The 13102-nt window shown below is 53.6% G+C and overlaps 1 protein-coding gene across 1 annotated transcript in view; it reads right to left on the minus strand.

Moving 5' to 3' along the window:
* NUMBL (NUMB like endocytic adaptor protein) overlaps positions 1–7685 on the minus strand; it is a 35677-nt gene extending 27992 nt beyond the window's left edge. Inside the window, exon 1 of the mRNA XM_083455637.1 lies at positions 7455–7685. The gene's annotated coding sequence lies outside the window, so the exon portion shown is untranslated. The remainder of the gene's footprint in view (positions 1–7454) is intronic.
* Positions 7686–13102: the final 5417 nt, after the last annotated feature.

Consider the following 13102-nt stretch of genomic DNA (forward strand, 5'->3'; position numbering starts at 1 on the left):
CGGTTGCCATCAATTTGATTTTAATTAATTTTATAATGAATGTTTTTAGAATGTTGGATTATTTTGATTGTTGTTAGCCGCCCTGAGCCCAGCTTCGGCTGGTGAGGGCGGGATATAAATAAAATCTTTTATTATTAGTATTATTATTATTATTATTATCCCAGTCCAATATCAAAGCAACTTGCTCAGTTCCCTGGCAAGCCTAAAAAAAAACTTCTTAGAACCTCTGAGGTCACCTGTTTCCCTTTTGCACTCCTTGGAGTGTAACGAGGTGGAGAAGGATCAAGTCATGACGCTTCCCTGATGGGCGGGGTACAAATAATAAATTATTATTATTATTATTACTTCTACAGAGCCAGGCCATCGGTCCAGGTAGCTCAGTATTGCCTACCCTGACTTCCAGCAACAGAGTTTTAGACAAGGCAAGGCTGCTCGGGACTGAACCTGAGGCCTTCTACAGGCAGAGCAGCTGTTCTGTGTCTGAGCTGCTTCCCCTCTCAGCAGCATCACCCTCTTGTGGGGGCAACGAACCCCCCCCCCCGCCCTCTAGATCCACACCTGGGATTCCCAGCCTTCGCCCTTTGGCAGCCAGACCAGAGACACTGCCTTGGACAAAGGCCACAGCTCCCTCGGTCAGGGATAGATTCCGGCTGCCATCCGCAGCAGCGCCAGCGAAGAGCCGAATCCAGGATTTACAGAGCTGGAAGGGACCCCGAGAGTCATCTAGTCCAACCCGCTGCAATGCAGGAATCTTTTGTCCAATGCTTGAACCCACAACTCTGAGATTGAGAGTCTCACGATCTAACAACTGAGCCCCTCCACCACTGTGGATCGGAGCAGACCCCCAACTCTGCGGTGACTCTGGGATGGCACAGACCAGCATCCCCACACCACACACCCCGCAACCTGGGCACCTCCCCACACACCAGGGCCGTTGCGCCTTACCCCAGCCTGCCCCAGAAACGGTCTCTCGTCCCACCCACCCATTTTAAAGCCGATTGATGGGGAGCAAAAGCAAAGCAGACCTACAGAAACCTGGAGAGTCATCGCCTCTGAGCCACTTAGAGCGTGGGTAGGCAAACTAAGGCCCGGGGGCCGGATCCAGCCCAATCGCCTTCTAAATCCGGCCCACGGACGGTCCAGGAATCTGCGTGTTTTTACATGAGTAGAATGTGTCCTTTTATTTAAAATGCATCTCTGAGTTACTTGTGGGGCATAGGAATCTGTTCATTTTTTTTTCCAGAATATATATACCCCCCCCCCACAAGGTCTGAGGGACAGTGGACCGGCCCCCTGCTGAAAAAGTTTGCTGACCCCTGACTTAGAGCCATCAAAAGCCCAGGGAATTCTGGAGCTTGTGGAGCCAAGCCGAGTCAGCTGGAAGGGGGTGTCAGAGCCCCCCTCCAGGCAAGACGTAGGCCCCATGGCTGGGAGATTCTCTCCCATACGGGACCCCCAGTCGGGACAAGATGGGGGAGAGTCTCGGTTTGCCTTCGCCCCTACTCCTATTTCAGGAGGATGACATGGGGCGTCAGCCCCAGACTTGACCCCTCTGCGTGCAAGATCTGTGGGACCCCCACCCCACAAAAGGCTGCACATTACAGGAAGCTTGGAAGTGGGTGGGTGGGGGCTGCAAATAAAGGAAGGAGCAGCCAATTGGAACAAGGCGGGGGGGACGGGGGCGGACAGAGGGATTCCCCAAGGATAAAAGGTTGCAGCATTTTGGGTTGTTGGCTTGCTGGAAAAGTCGAGGAAGAAGCAATACGGAGTCCTTGCCACGGGATCACATTCATCCAGCGCTTTACCAGCTGCACTGGCTCCCGGTGGAGTACAGGGTCAGGTTTAAGGTGCTGGTTTTGACCTTTAAAGCCCTATGCAGCCTAGGACCCTCGTACCTACGGGACCGCCTTTCCTGGTATGCCCCACGGAGGACATTAAGGTCCACAAATGACAACGTTTTGGAGGTCCCAAGTTGCAAGGTGGTTAGATTGGCCTTTTCAGTACTGGCCCCGACTTGGTGGAACGCTCTGTCACAAGAGACCAGGGCCCTGCGGGACTTGACATCTTTCCGCAGGGCCTGCAAGACAGAGCTGTTCCGCCTGGCCTTTGGTTTGGACTCAGTCTGACCCTTATGTTTCCCTCCCCTTATGATCTATGGGCTACTTTTAAAACAAGGCTGCATTTTAACCTGTATTTTAAATTGGGGTTTTTTCTCCCTATTATGTTTTTGCTGTGATTTTATTGGTGTGAGTCTGACTCTGGCCGGGGAGGGTGGGATATAAATAAAATTTATTATTATTTTTTTTAATAGACATTTAGAAAGTCCTTCTCCATGCAGCACAGGGTTAGACTGTGGAACTCCTTCCCACAAGAGGAAGCGATGGCCACAAAAAAACTACAGGTATATGTCTTTAAAAGAGGGTTAGACCGATTCATGGAAGGGGAGACGCCGATTGACGGCTATTATCCACCACGGCTGTGCTCTCCTCCACAGCCAGAGGAAGCAATACTTCTGAATATTAGTTGCTGGAATGTACAGGAAGGCTGAGTGTTTCCGTCCTCAATTCCTGCTTGCGGGTTTCCCAAAAGGGGCACCTGGCTGCGCCCCCCCCCCCCGTGAGAACAGGACGCTGGACTGTTCTGTACAGGCTGATCCACCAAGCTTCTAAAGGGTGCTGCACCCAAAGGGAGAAGCTACAACAGACCTCATCCCCCCGTCTGCAAAATGGGAACAAGAGTGACCAGCCCCGTAGGGTTAGGGAGAGGACAATTCCCCCCCCCCCCCGCTTCAAAAAATAATAATTGCGAAACAGATGCCCAATGACTCACATGCCCTGTCTGCCAAACTGGAACAGAATCCTCTTTCCCTCCCGCCCACTGTGTTCTGCTCCAAACAGACCAGAAAATCTCAGGAGCCAGATTCTCCGCCCTTGTGCTGCAGCCTGGCCTGTCCAAACACGGCCCCCCCTCAGCAGAGAACCCAGGAATCCTAGCTCCCATCTCCCCTTGCGTCACCAGGGGAGACCCCAGGAGTCCTTCCGCTCCCCCAGCGGAGGAAAGCGGCAAAGAAACAGCAGCTGCGCCTCTCCGGAGCTAATTGGGCCGCCTTAATGGGCAGCAATAATTGCAGATTATTTCCCAGTTTCCTGCCTGTTGCCCGTGGTCTGGGAAGCCATGAACTCGGCTGCCCTTCTGCGTCCAGACATGGGAGGGGCAGGGAAACAATCCCCTGTCTCAGATGCCGGCCCCCCAAACCCCAAATCAGCTGCTAACCAAGGCAGAGGGGTTCCTTGCAAAACTGCCCCATAAGCAGCAGAGTCACACCTTTTGGCCCTCTGGAAAAAGGGTCTCTGGAAGCTCTTGCCATGGGGCCTTCGGCTGCTCCCGCCTACTCAGAGTAGGGTCAGGGTCAGAGCCATGGTGATAAAGGTCGGGGGGCCTCCCCACACCCCAAGGCCACAACTGGAACCTCCCTAAACCAGCCCTGGCTGGATCCATCGCTGTCTGTTCTGCTCATTGCCTTTTCCTCCCCCAAACAGTAAGAGCATCTTTGCAAGGAGGGGAAAGTGTCTTTTCTGGGTGCTCCAAAGCAGCTCATGTTCAGTGCCAGGGCTTGGTGGGGTACCTCTGGGCATGTGCAAATTGCCTCTCCATTTGGGAAGAGGCCATAGCGAAGCGACCGAGAGCCTGAGCGCAGGACCCAGACTCAATGGACAACATCACAACCAAGTCGGGGTAAGAATCTCCCTGCCCAGGATTCTCGAGGGGGCTGCTGCCGGCCAGGGTTGGGGTACTTGTGGAGACCACTCCAGAAATTCCTGAATGCCACACCCATGGCCACACTGGGCTGGTGGGGGTGGGAGGCCACTGACCTCTGGAGAAGCAAAGGAACCCCATTGCTCCTGCAGACAATTTTGAGCTGGGTGGATCATAGGCAGCATCCTATGGTAAGGTAAAGGGACCCCTGAGCATGAGGTCCAGTCGTGGCCGACTCTGGGGTTGCGGCGCTCATCTCGCTTTACTGGCCGAGGGAGCCGGCATACAGTTTCTGGGTCATGTGGCCAGCATGACTAAGCCGCTTCTGGCGAACCAGAGCAGCGCACGGAAACACCGTTTACCTTCCCGCCGGAGCGGTACCTATTTATCTACTTGCACTTTGACGTGCTTTTGAACTGCTAGGTTGGCAGGAGCAGGGACCGAGCAATGGGATCTCACCCCGTCGTGGGGATTCGAACCGCCAACCTTCTGATCAGCAAGTCCTAGGCTCTGGGGTTTAACCCACAGCGCCACCCGCATCCTGCATCCTATGGTAATGCCCCAAAACACCTGACCTTAGGGGAACGTCCTTCTGGTCTGTGGGGACATTCACCCACAGGTAGGCCATGCCTAATTTAAAAAACAGGCACTCAATGGTCCCAGGTACATCACATCCCCAAGGTGGTCCACCTTCGGCATTGCCCAGGCATGAGATGCCCAAGGAGGGCAGGATTCAGGCAACTTGCTCTGGCAGTGATGTTTTCCGCTCTCTGTGGGGCAGAGGGATCCTGGGGGTGGGGGACAGATGGTGGCCTCCACTGGAACACCCCCAAAACACACACCAACACCACCTTAGGGATATCCTGCCAACCCCAAGAAGGCAGGGATCTACTGGATTATGAGTAGATTCCTCCCGCAATCTAGAGCTATCACGGCTCAAAGAAAGAAGAAAGCCTTTTTATCCCTCGCAGGGCCAGGAATTATGGACAGCCAGCAAAGCAGAAATGCTGGAAGATTCAGGGCGGATTAAAAGAAGTCCTCCTTCAATGCAGGACAGAGTTAAACTGTGGAACTCCCTCCCACAAGGCTCCAGCAGGCTCTGTTAAAGGTAAAGGGACCCCTGACCATTAGGTCCAGTCATGGCCAACTTTGGGGTTGCGGCGCTCATCTAACTTTATTGGCCAAGGGAGCCGGCGTACAGCTTCCGGGTCATGTGGCCAGCATGACTAAGCCGCTTCTGAGCAGCTAGGGAAATGCCGTTTCCCGCCAGAGTGGTACCTATTTATCTACTTGCACTTGACGTGCTTTCGAACTGCTAGGTTGGCAGGAGCAGGGACCGAGCAACGGGAGCTCACCCCATTGCGGAGATTCGAACCGCCGACCTTCTGATCGGCAAGTCCTAAGCTCTGTGGTTTAACCCACAGCGCCACCCGCGTCCACAGGCTCTGGTATATATATTCTAATGTGGGGAGCACCCCCCCCCTCAATGCAGCACAGCTGTCTGGCTGCATCTGGAAGTGAGCGAAGCCAGAGAATCTAAAATCACTGGTTGGGGTGGAATGGAGAGGCAGATCTCAAGGAGTTTTTTTTCCTTCTTCTTCTTCTAAAAAGCAGCATGTTGAGTTGGAAGTGCCACAGGAAGAACGTCCTCCAAGCAGAGCCCAAGGAGATGTATAGCGGAGAACGGAAATGAGCGCTGAATGTGCTCAGAGGCACTCTTGACGAGTGCTTGTCATTTCGCAAGGCTCTGCTTGAGCAGCTACTGAGCTCTCCAAATCCATTCCAATTCTCTCTCCCCCCTGGCTAAGATTTTGCAGAAAAATGAGAGGAAGGCTGGAAGATTCCTTAACCCTAGCCAGGACCCTGTTGCATACAAAGCAGTGTTGTCTACACCGACTCGCAGCAACGGCTTTTCTTTTGACCCCCACCTCTGACCTGAACATCCAAACCTGGGCTGGCCTTTAAGGAGAGATTGTCTCTGAGGTGAGGCTCAATACAGGAACACCTGGAAGCAAGACACTCGCAAGTCCCAGATGCACCAGGGTCGGTGGGCATTAGAAATTCACTTTGCACATGTTCAGAGGCGCCATGCTCTTATCTTGCCATCTAACCCGGGGCACGACATTTTAAACAAAGCAGTTTCTGGACACAGAGGGGCCTGGGACAAGATGACCTCCAAGTTTATCTTGAAAGAAGCAAGTTGAGAAGCTGGGAAATAAAACCAGGGGTGGGGCTCTAGACTGGCCTCAAAATAGCCGAGGCAGAATCTCCCCAAGCCCTGGGCACCCAGCACCCAGGGGAAGAGGGAAGGCTCTGCATTGGGGCTCTGCCCAGGGATTGCTGAAGCGTCATTAGCACCCAGCCCCCTTTGCCCACTGCAAGGGCCGGATGTGGCTTGCTGGGGGCCACCTGCTCTACACCGCAGATCCTTTCAAAAGTCAGCCTCGGAAGGTAGAGGGAGCCCCCCACCCCAAATCACATGCCTCCTCCGAATCCAGCGGTTGGGGTGAAGATCAGACCCAGATGCTCATTCTGCCAGGCAGGAAGCCAGGACTCACTCGTGGGGTCTCATCTGCAGTCATCAACAGGCCCCCAAGGAGCCCTGGGGAGGGGGGACCTTTAAATACACGCCTGCCAAGGGTGCAAACAGGCTCCCAGGCATGTGTGTGTGTGTGTGTGTGTATATATATATATATAACAACAATCTGTTCCCCGACAGCCAAGAACAGAGAATTGAGGGGCTCCACCCAATGCTACCAGCCATTTGGGGTGATGGAGGTCATGAATGCTCCCCAACTTATTTGCAGGACGCATCACGTCGTTTTTTTGCCACGGGGAAACCAACTCCCCACGACTCTACCCCTTGACACCCAAACAAACCACCTATTGCGTTACCCAACCTGTGCACTTCTCAAGTGGGAGGGAGCCCCCCCCCAAATGTCCCCACGGGCCTTTTCCTGGCATCCGCGGGGGGAATTCCATCCCGAATCTCTCCGGAACAACGGGGAGGGGACGCTCGGCGCTGGCCAGGTTTCCAGAAGGCCCCCTCCCCAAACGCCTGGCCCTGCGCAATCCCTCTTAACCCCACCCACCCAGTTACGTCGATCCTGAAGTACTGGCGAGGGGGGAGCCCCATTCTCCCGTCCCCCGGCCCAGGACTGGGTGGGGCAACTGCTCCCCACCCCCTCCCCGACCACGATCCCGCGAGGCCCCATCGGGGGGCCGGCGAGGCAGAAGGGGCGCAGCCCTGCCCAGCCGGGGGCGCCGCTGCCTGCCGACAGAAGCAGCGAACCCCGGAGGAGGAGGCGGCGGAGGCGGCGCGCTTGCGGCGGGGGGGGGGAACCAAAGAGATGCGATCCCTCCCCTCCGTCCGCTTTGATTTCCGAGCAAGGCTGCTTTTTTTTTGAGGCGGGGGGAGCAAGAGGTGGGCCTGTGCCCTTCGCAGCTGTCACTCGAGGCGGGGTGGGAGGCGGAGGGAGGGAGGGATCTGTTGGAGGGGAGGGGGCGCGGGAGAGGTATGCGGAAAGGCGGGGGCGGCGGGGATCCCCGGAAAGAGGCGTCGCGGGAGGAGGGGGGGCGTCGTCGGTGCGCGGAAAAAGAAGAGGGAAAGAGAAGGAGAGAGGAGGGGAGACTCCCCTCCCAACCCCCCCTTCCACCCCATCCATCCCTGCATCCCATCGCTGCCCGCTTCGCCTTACCCGGGTGCGGCGGGGCTCCGACGCCTCCTCCGCCGCCTCTTCCCGGCTCCGCATCCACGGTGAGCCCGGCGCGGGTCCTCCTCCTCCTCCGCTGCTGCCGCCCTGGGCCGCCCCTCCCCGGCTGCTGCTGCTGCTGCTCCTCCGCCAGCCCCCCGCCCGATCCTCCAGATCCGCCTCTTCTCTCCGCTGCGGACGCCCCGTCTCGTCTCGCCGCTGCCTCGGCTCCTCCGCGCACGCGCCTTGACTCCAGCTGGACTCGGCCCCGCCCCCGCGGCTCTGCGATATGCAAACGAGGACACGCCCCTCCCCCGCCGGCGCGCTCTTCTCGCCGCAAAACTCCGCCTCCCGCGCCTCCGCTGGTTTTTATTGGCTCCGCGCTCCTGAATATGCAAAGACAAGCACGTCACCGCCGCGCTCTCTCGCTCTCTCCTTCCTTCCCTCCCCGCCCGGTGTTATTTACAAAGTTCTGCCGACCCCGCCCACCGAGGCTGGCTATTGGTCCGCGCGAGTCCCCGCATGCAAATTAGCCCGTCCGCTCAGCCCGCCCACCTCGTCGTGATGCGACTATGCAAATCCTGTCTTAAGCCCCGCCCCGCACCATGAAAGGGAAAGCGGAGAGGGGACCGGGGTTCAAGGCTCTCTCACCACGTTTGCCAGCCCCGCTGGCTTATTTCTCGAGGCTGGTCCAAGGGAGGCACTCTGCACATGCTCGCAGAAGCCCTTTCACAGCAAAAGGCAGCGGGCCGCGCCTGTCTCCTCTCTGCCCCGCCGCTTTTTCCTGATTCTTGCCTGGATGGGCCCCTAGAGCCAAACTCTGTACCTGCCTTGTGGACCACTGGCCTAGACCCCCCCCAAGGGCGGATCACCCTTTTCCCGAACCCTTTTTTTTTTTAGTGTTTGCCAGAACCTGAGCCTTTGGAACTCCCTGCCTCTTGATACAGGCAGAGCCTACTTTAAACATTCTCGCTTGGCTGAGCTTAGAAAGCGGTTGCGAGTTTGGGTCTGTTTTTCGTCTATCGCTGTTCTGACATCCCGAAGGCCTTAAATGCTTCTTACTGATAACTTTATTCTTGTATCCTTCTTTTGTAAACCGCTTTGAGGTTTTTTAAAAATAAAAATTGTGCGGTGTATAAATTTCATGAGATAAAAATACATAAACTTGGCGGCGGGGGGAGAGGGTTACAAAACGCCGACAAGGCACCCCCAAGGTCCTTTCTGTGTGGTTCTTCAGCATAGGCTCTGCCCGCCTGCCCTTGGGCAGAAACCAGGAGCCCTTAAGAAGATGCCAGGCCAGAGCAGGGGGGGGTAAACACTCCCCTGCCGTTGTCCCCAGATGTGCAGCCTCCCTCGCTCTGCCTGGGGACCCACCCCTGGGTGTTGGCCGCTCTTGCTGGCCAGGGCGGCTCCCACAAAGGGTGGAAAGGAAGGAATTGTTTGCTCTCAAAACAAACAGCCTGCGCCAGCCCCACCCATGCCAGGCCAAGGGGGGGGGCGCAAAGGCTAGGAAGGCCCTGCCCCTCTCCCGCTGCCACTAGGGCATCATCTGTTTATTGGATGAATTTCCCCCCTAAACTGATTTTTGAATTGTGAATTTATTGTTATTCACGCTTTATACTGTAGTTTATGCTGTTTTTTGTTGTATCAATTAAGTGTTTTAAATTTGTTGTTAGCCACCCTGAGCCCGGGAAGGGTGGGGTATCAATAAAAAAATATTTTTTATTATTATTAGGGCAGACTCTGCAAACCTGGGGCCCGTCCATCTGCCTCCCCCGCCAGCCCAACACTGGTGCACCATCTTTGACGCACGTCCCGTGGTTTTCCCAGCTTGCAAACCGCCTCGCGTGTAGCGATGTGGAAAGACTGCATACGAATAAAAAGTGAAATGAAATGAAAAAGTGCAAAAGGGCTTCGTCCAGCATCCCAAAAGCCCTTGTTCCGGGAGGGAAAGAAAAGCAAGGGAGCCGTTGGCAGCACGTTCGTTTTCAGGCGTCTCTGCAGTGGAAAAATGCGCTTCTCTTTTTGGGAGCTGTGGTTCCTTATTCCGGAAGAGGATGCTTAGATTGAATCCAGCTGTGTGCTGGCGGGGGGGGGGGGGAGAGGAGCGGGCTGCACCTGGGGAGCCAAAACTGCAAAGAAAGAGAAAGCTTGGGTGAGACTAGTGTTCCCCTTGAGAAGAGGGACATCGTAATCCATCCCCTCCAACGTTTCTCCTATTCCACCCCCTCCTAGGAAAATTGTTGTTGTTGTTTAGTCGTGTCCTCCTCTTTGTGATCCCCTGGACCAGAGCACACCAGGCGCTCCTGTCTTCCACTGCCTCCCGCAGTTTGGTCAAACTCATGCTGGTAGCTTCGAGAGCACTGTCCCACCATCTCGTCCTCTGTCGTCCCCTTCTCCTCATGCCCTCAATTTTTCCCAACATCGGGGTCTTTTCCAGGGAGTCTTCTCTGCTCTTGAGGTGGCCAAAGTCATAGAATCATAGAGTTGGAAGAGACCACAAGGGCCATCGAGTCCAACCCCCTGCCAAGCAGGAAACACCATCAGAGCACTCCTGACATATGGTTGTCAAGCCTCTGCTTAAAGACCTCCAAAGAAGGAGACTCCACCACACTCCTTGGCAGCAAATTCCACTGTCGAACGGCTCTTACTGTCGGGAAGTTCTTCCTAATGTTTAGGTGGAATCTTCTTTCTTGTAGTTTGGATCCATTGCTCCGTGTCCACTTCTCTGGAGCAGCAGAAAACAACCTTTCTCCCTCCTCTATGTGACATCCTTTTATATATTTGAACATGGCTATCATATCACCCCTTAACCTCCTCTTCTCCAGGCTAAACATGCCCAGCTCCCTTAGCCGTTCCTCATAAGGCATCGTTTCCAGGCCTTTGACCATTTTGGTTGCCCTCCTCTGGACACGTTCCAGTTTGTCAGTGTCCTTCTTGAACTGTGGTGCCCAGAACTGGACACAGTACTCCAGGTGAGGTCTGACCAGAGCAGAATACAGTGGCACTATGACTTCCCTTGATCTAGATGCTATACTCCTATTGATGCAGCCCAGAATTGCATTGGCTTTTTTAGCTGCCGCGTCACACTGTTGGCTCATGTCAAGTTTGTGGTCAACCAAGACTCCTAGATCCTTTTCACATGTACTGCTCTCAAGCCAGGTGTCACCCATCTTGTATTTGTGCCTCTCATTTTTTTTTGCCCAAGTGCAATACTTTACATTTCTCCCTGTTAAAGTTCATCTTGTTTGTTTTGGCCCAGTTCTCTAATCTGTTAAGGTCGTTTTGAAGTGTCATCCTGTCCTCTGGGGTGTTAGCCACCCCTCCCAGTGTGGTGTCATCTGCAAATTTGATCAGGATGCCCTTGAGTCCATCATCCAAGTCGTTGATAAAGATGTTGAATAAGACCGGGCCCAAGACAGAACCCTGTGGCACCCCACTAGTCACTCTTCTCCAGGATGAAGAGGAAACATTGATGAGCACCCTTTGGATCCAGTCAGTCAGCCAGTTACAAATCCACTGAGTGGTAGCATGGTCAAGACCGCATTTTACCAGCTTCTTTACAAGAATATCATAGAATCATAGAGTTGGAAGAGACCACAAGGGCCATCGAGTCCACCTTGTCAAATGCCTTGCTGAAATCAAGGTAGGCTACATCCACTGCGTTCCCTTCATCTACCAGGCTTGTAATTCTGTCAGCTTCAGGATCTGTCCTTCCAGTGAGCACTCAGGGCTGATTTCCTTCAGAATGGAGAGGTTGGATCTTCTTGCAGTCCATGGGACTCTCAAGAGTCTCCTCCAGCACCAGAATTCAAAAGCATCCATTCTTCGGCAATCAGACCTTACTTGGACTTTGTTACTTTAACCAACGTACAGCTGTGCCCATTCTATGTAAATATCTTTAGTTTTGTTTTACGTCTTTTGATTTCCATGTGTTGTTATAACTGTTGCGCCACGTTATAACATGAAATTTGTGTTACACACATACACAATTTAATATTGACCCCAATGAAAACCCAGAAACAATATCCTGGCCCAAGAATCTGCAGCCCTTGTGAGAAGCTTTGTCTGGCAGGACCCACAGCCAAGATGGTCAGGGAAAATGCTCCAGCTGTATCAGGCTAAAGGCCCCTCTCCTTTGCTCTGCCAGCCAGATGCCTTTGGAAGTCCACAAGCAGGGCAGGATCACAATAGACCCCCCCCCAAAAAAAACCACACCAAGCCCCTCTCCATCTCTGTTTCCCAGCAACTGGTATTTGGTGGCATTTGATCCTGGAAGCAGCCCATAAAGTCCCCCAGAGATGCTCCTTTGAGTCAACACTGCTCAGGAATAATAATAAAAAGCAAAACTCTTGCCTGCTCTAACCAAGGGACCCAAACTGCTTCCTCCCTGCTAAGCCCTCGCGAGGAATAAGGCCTCCACTCCACACCAGCCACTATTTATTTCATGAAATACCGTATTTTTTGCTCTATAAGACTCACTTTTTCCCTCCTAAAAAGTAAGGGGAAATGTGTGTGCGTCTTATGGAGCGAATGCAGGCTGCGCAACTATCCCAGAAGCCAGAACAGCAAGAGGGATTGCTGCTTTCACTGCGCAGCGATCCCTCTTGCTGTTCTGGCTTCTGAGATTCAGAATATATTTTTTCTCGTTTTCCTCCTCCAAAAACTAGGTGCGTCTTGTGGTCTGGTGCGTCTTATAGAGCGAAAAATACGGTAATTGATTGCAAAAAGAAGCCGAAAAAGCTCAAAGCAGGAGTCAGCAAACTTTTTCAGCAGGGGGCCGGTCCACTGTCCCTCACACCTTGTGGGGGGCCGGACTGTATTTTGGGGGGGGGGGGAATGAACGAATTCCTATGCCCCCAAAATAACCCAGAGATGCATTTTAAATTAAAGGACACATTCTACTCATGTAAAAACACGCTGACTCCCGGACTGTCCACGGGCCGGATTTAGAAGGCGATTGGGCCGGATCCGGCCCCCGGGCCTTAGTTTGCCTACCCATGGCTCAAAGCATTTTATGAAAAAAGAATAAAACAAGAAAATCGGGGGGGGGGGATGGAATGCAAGGATACGTTTAGAACATACAAAAGACTAAAAATACTCAAACAGGTTCAAAGTCGGACCAGCATTTCTCAGCATCTTGCCCAAACAGGAGTGTTTTTAGCAGGCAGTGAAAAGAGTGCAGCAAAGACGCCTGTTCGATATCAGTAGGCAGTGTTAGCGGAAAAATCCGAGGGCTCCCTTGGACAAAAAGTAAAGACACCAACCAGAGTAAATTGGAGCAAATCAGCAGCCTGTAGGCTTGGCCTTTATTGAACTGTTGCAGCAGGGTGTTCCCCTCACTCGCAGGAGAGAGGAAAGACCCAGAAAAATGGTGTGCAAGACCTTATGAAAACTTTTGAAATTCCCCTCCTCTAGGTCAAGCCCACCCCCAGAAACATCATGCATACATTACAGAAAGGAGGGGTTGAGGGAGGAGTTGTGGTGGTAACCTGAGTGTCCCGTCACCTGGCTGGTTCCCCTCTTTCCCCCTCCCCAGGAGTCATTTTCTGAAGACAAAAGGTAGTCGCAGTTTCCTGCCCCCTGAGGGAAATCTGATCATGCTGAATCCACTCCCATATGCAAGTTCTTTGTGATCTTGATTGTCTTCTGTC

This window comes from Podarcis tiliguerta, assembly GCF_965153285.1.
Source record: "Podarcis tiliguerta genome assembly, chromosome: 8".
In the NCBI taxonomy this organism is placed as follows: Eukaryota; Metazoa; Chordata; class Lepidosauria; order Squamata; family Lacertidae; genus Podarcis; species Podarcis tiliguerta.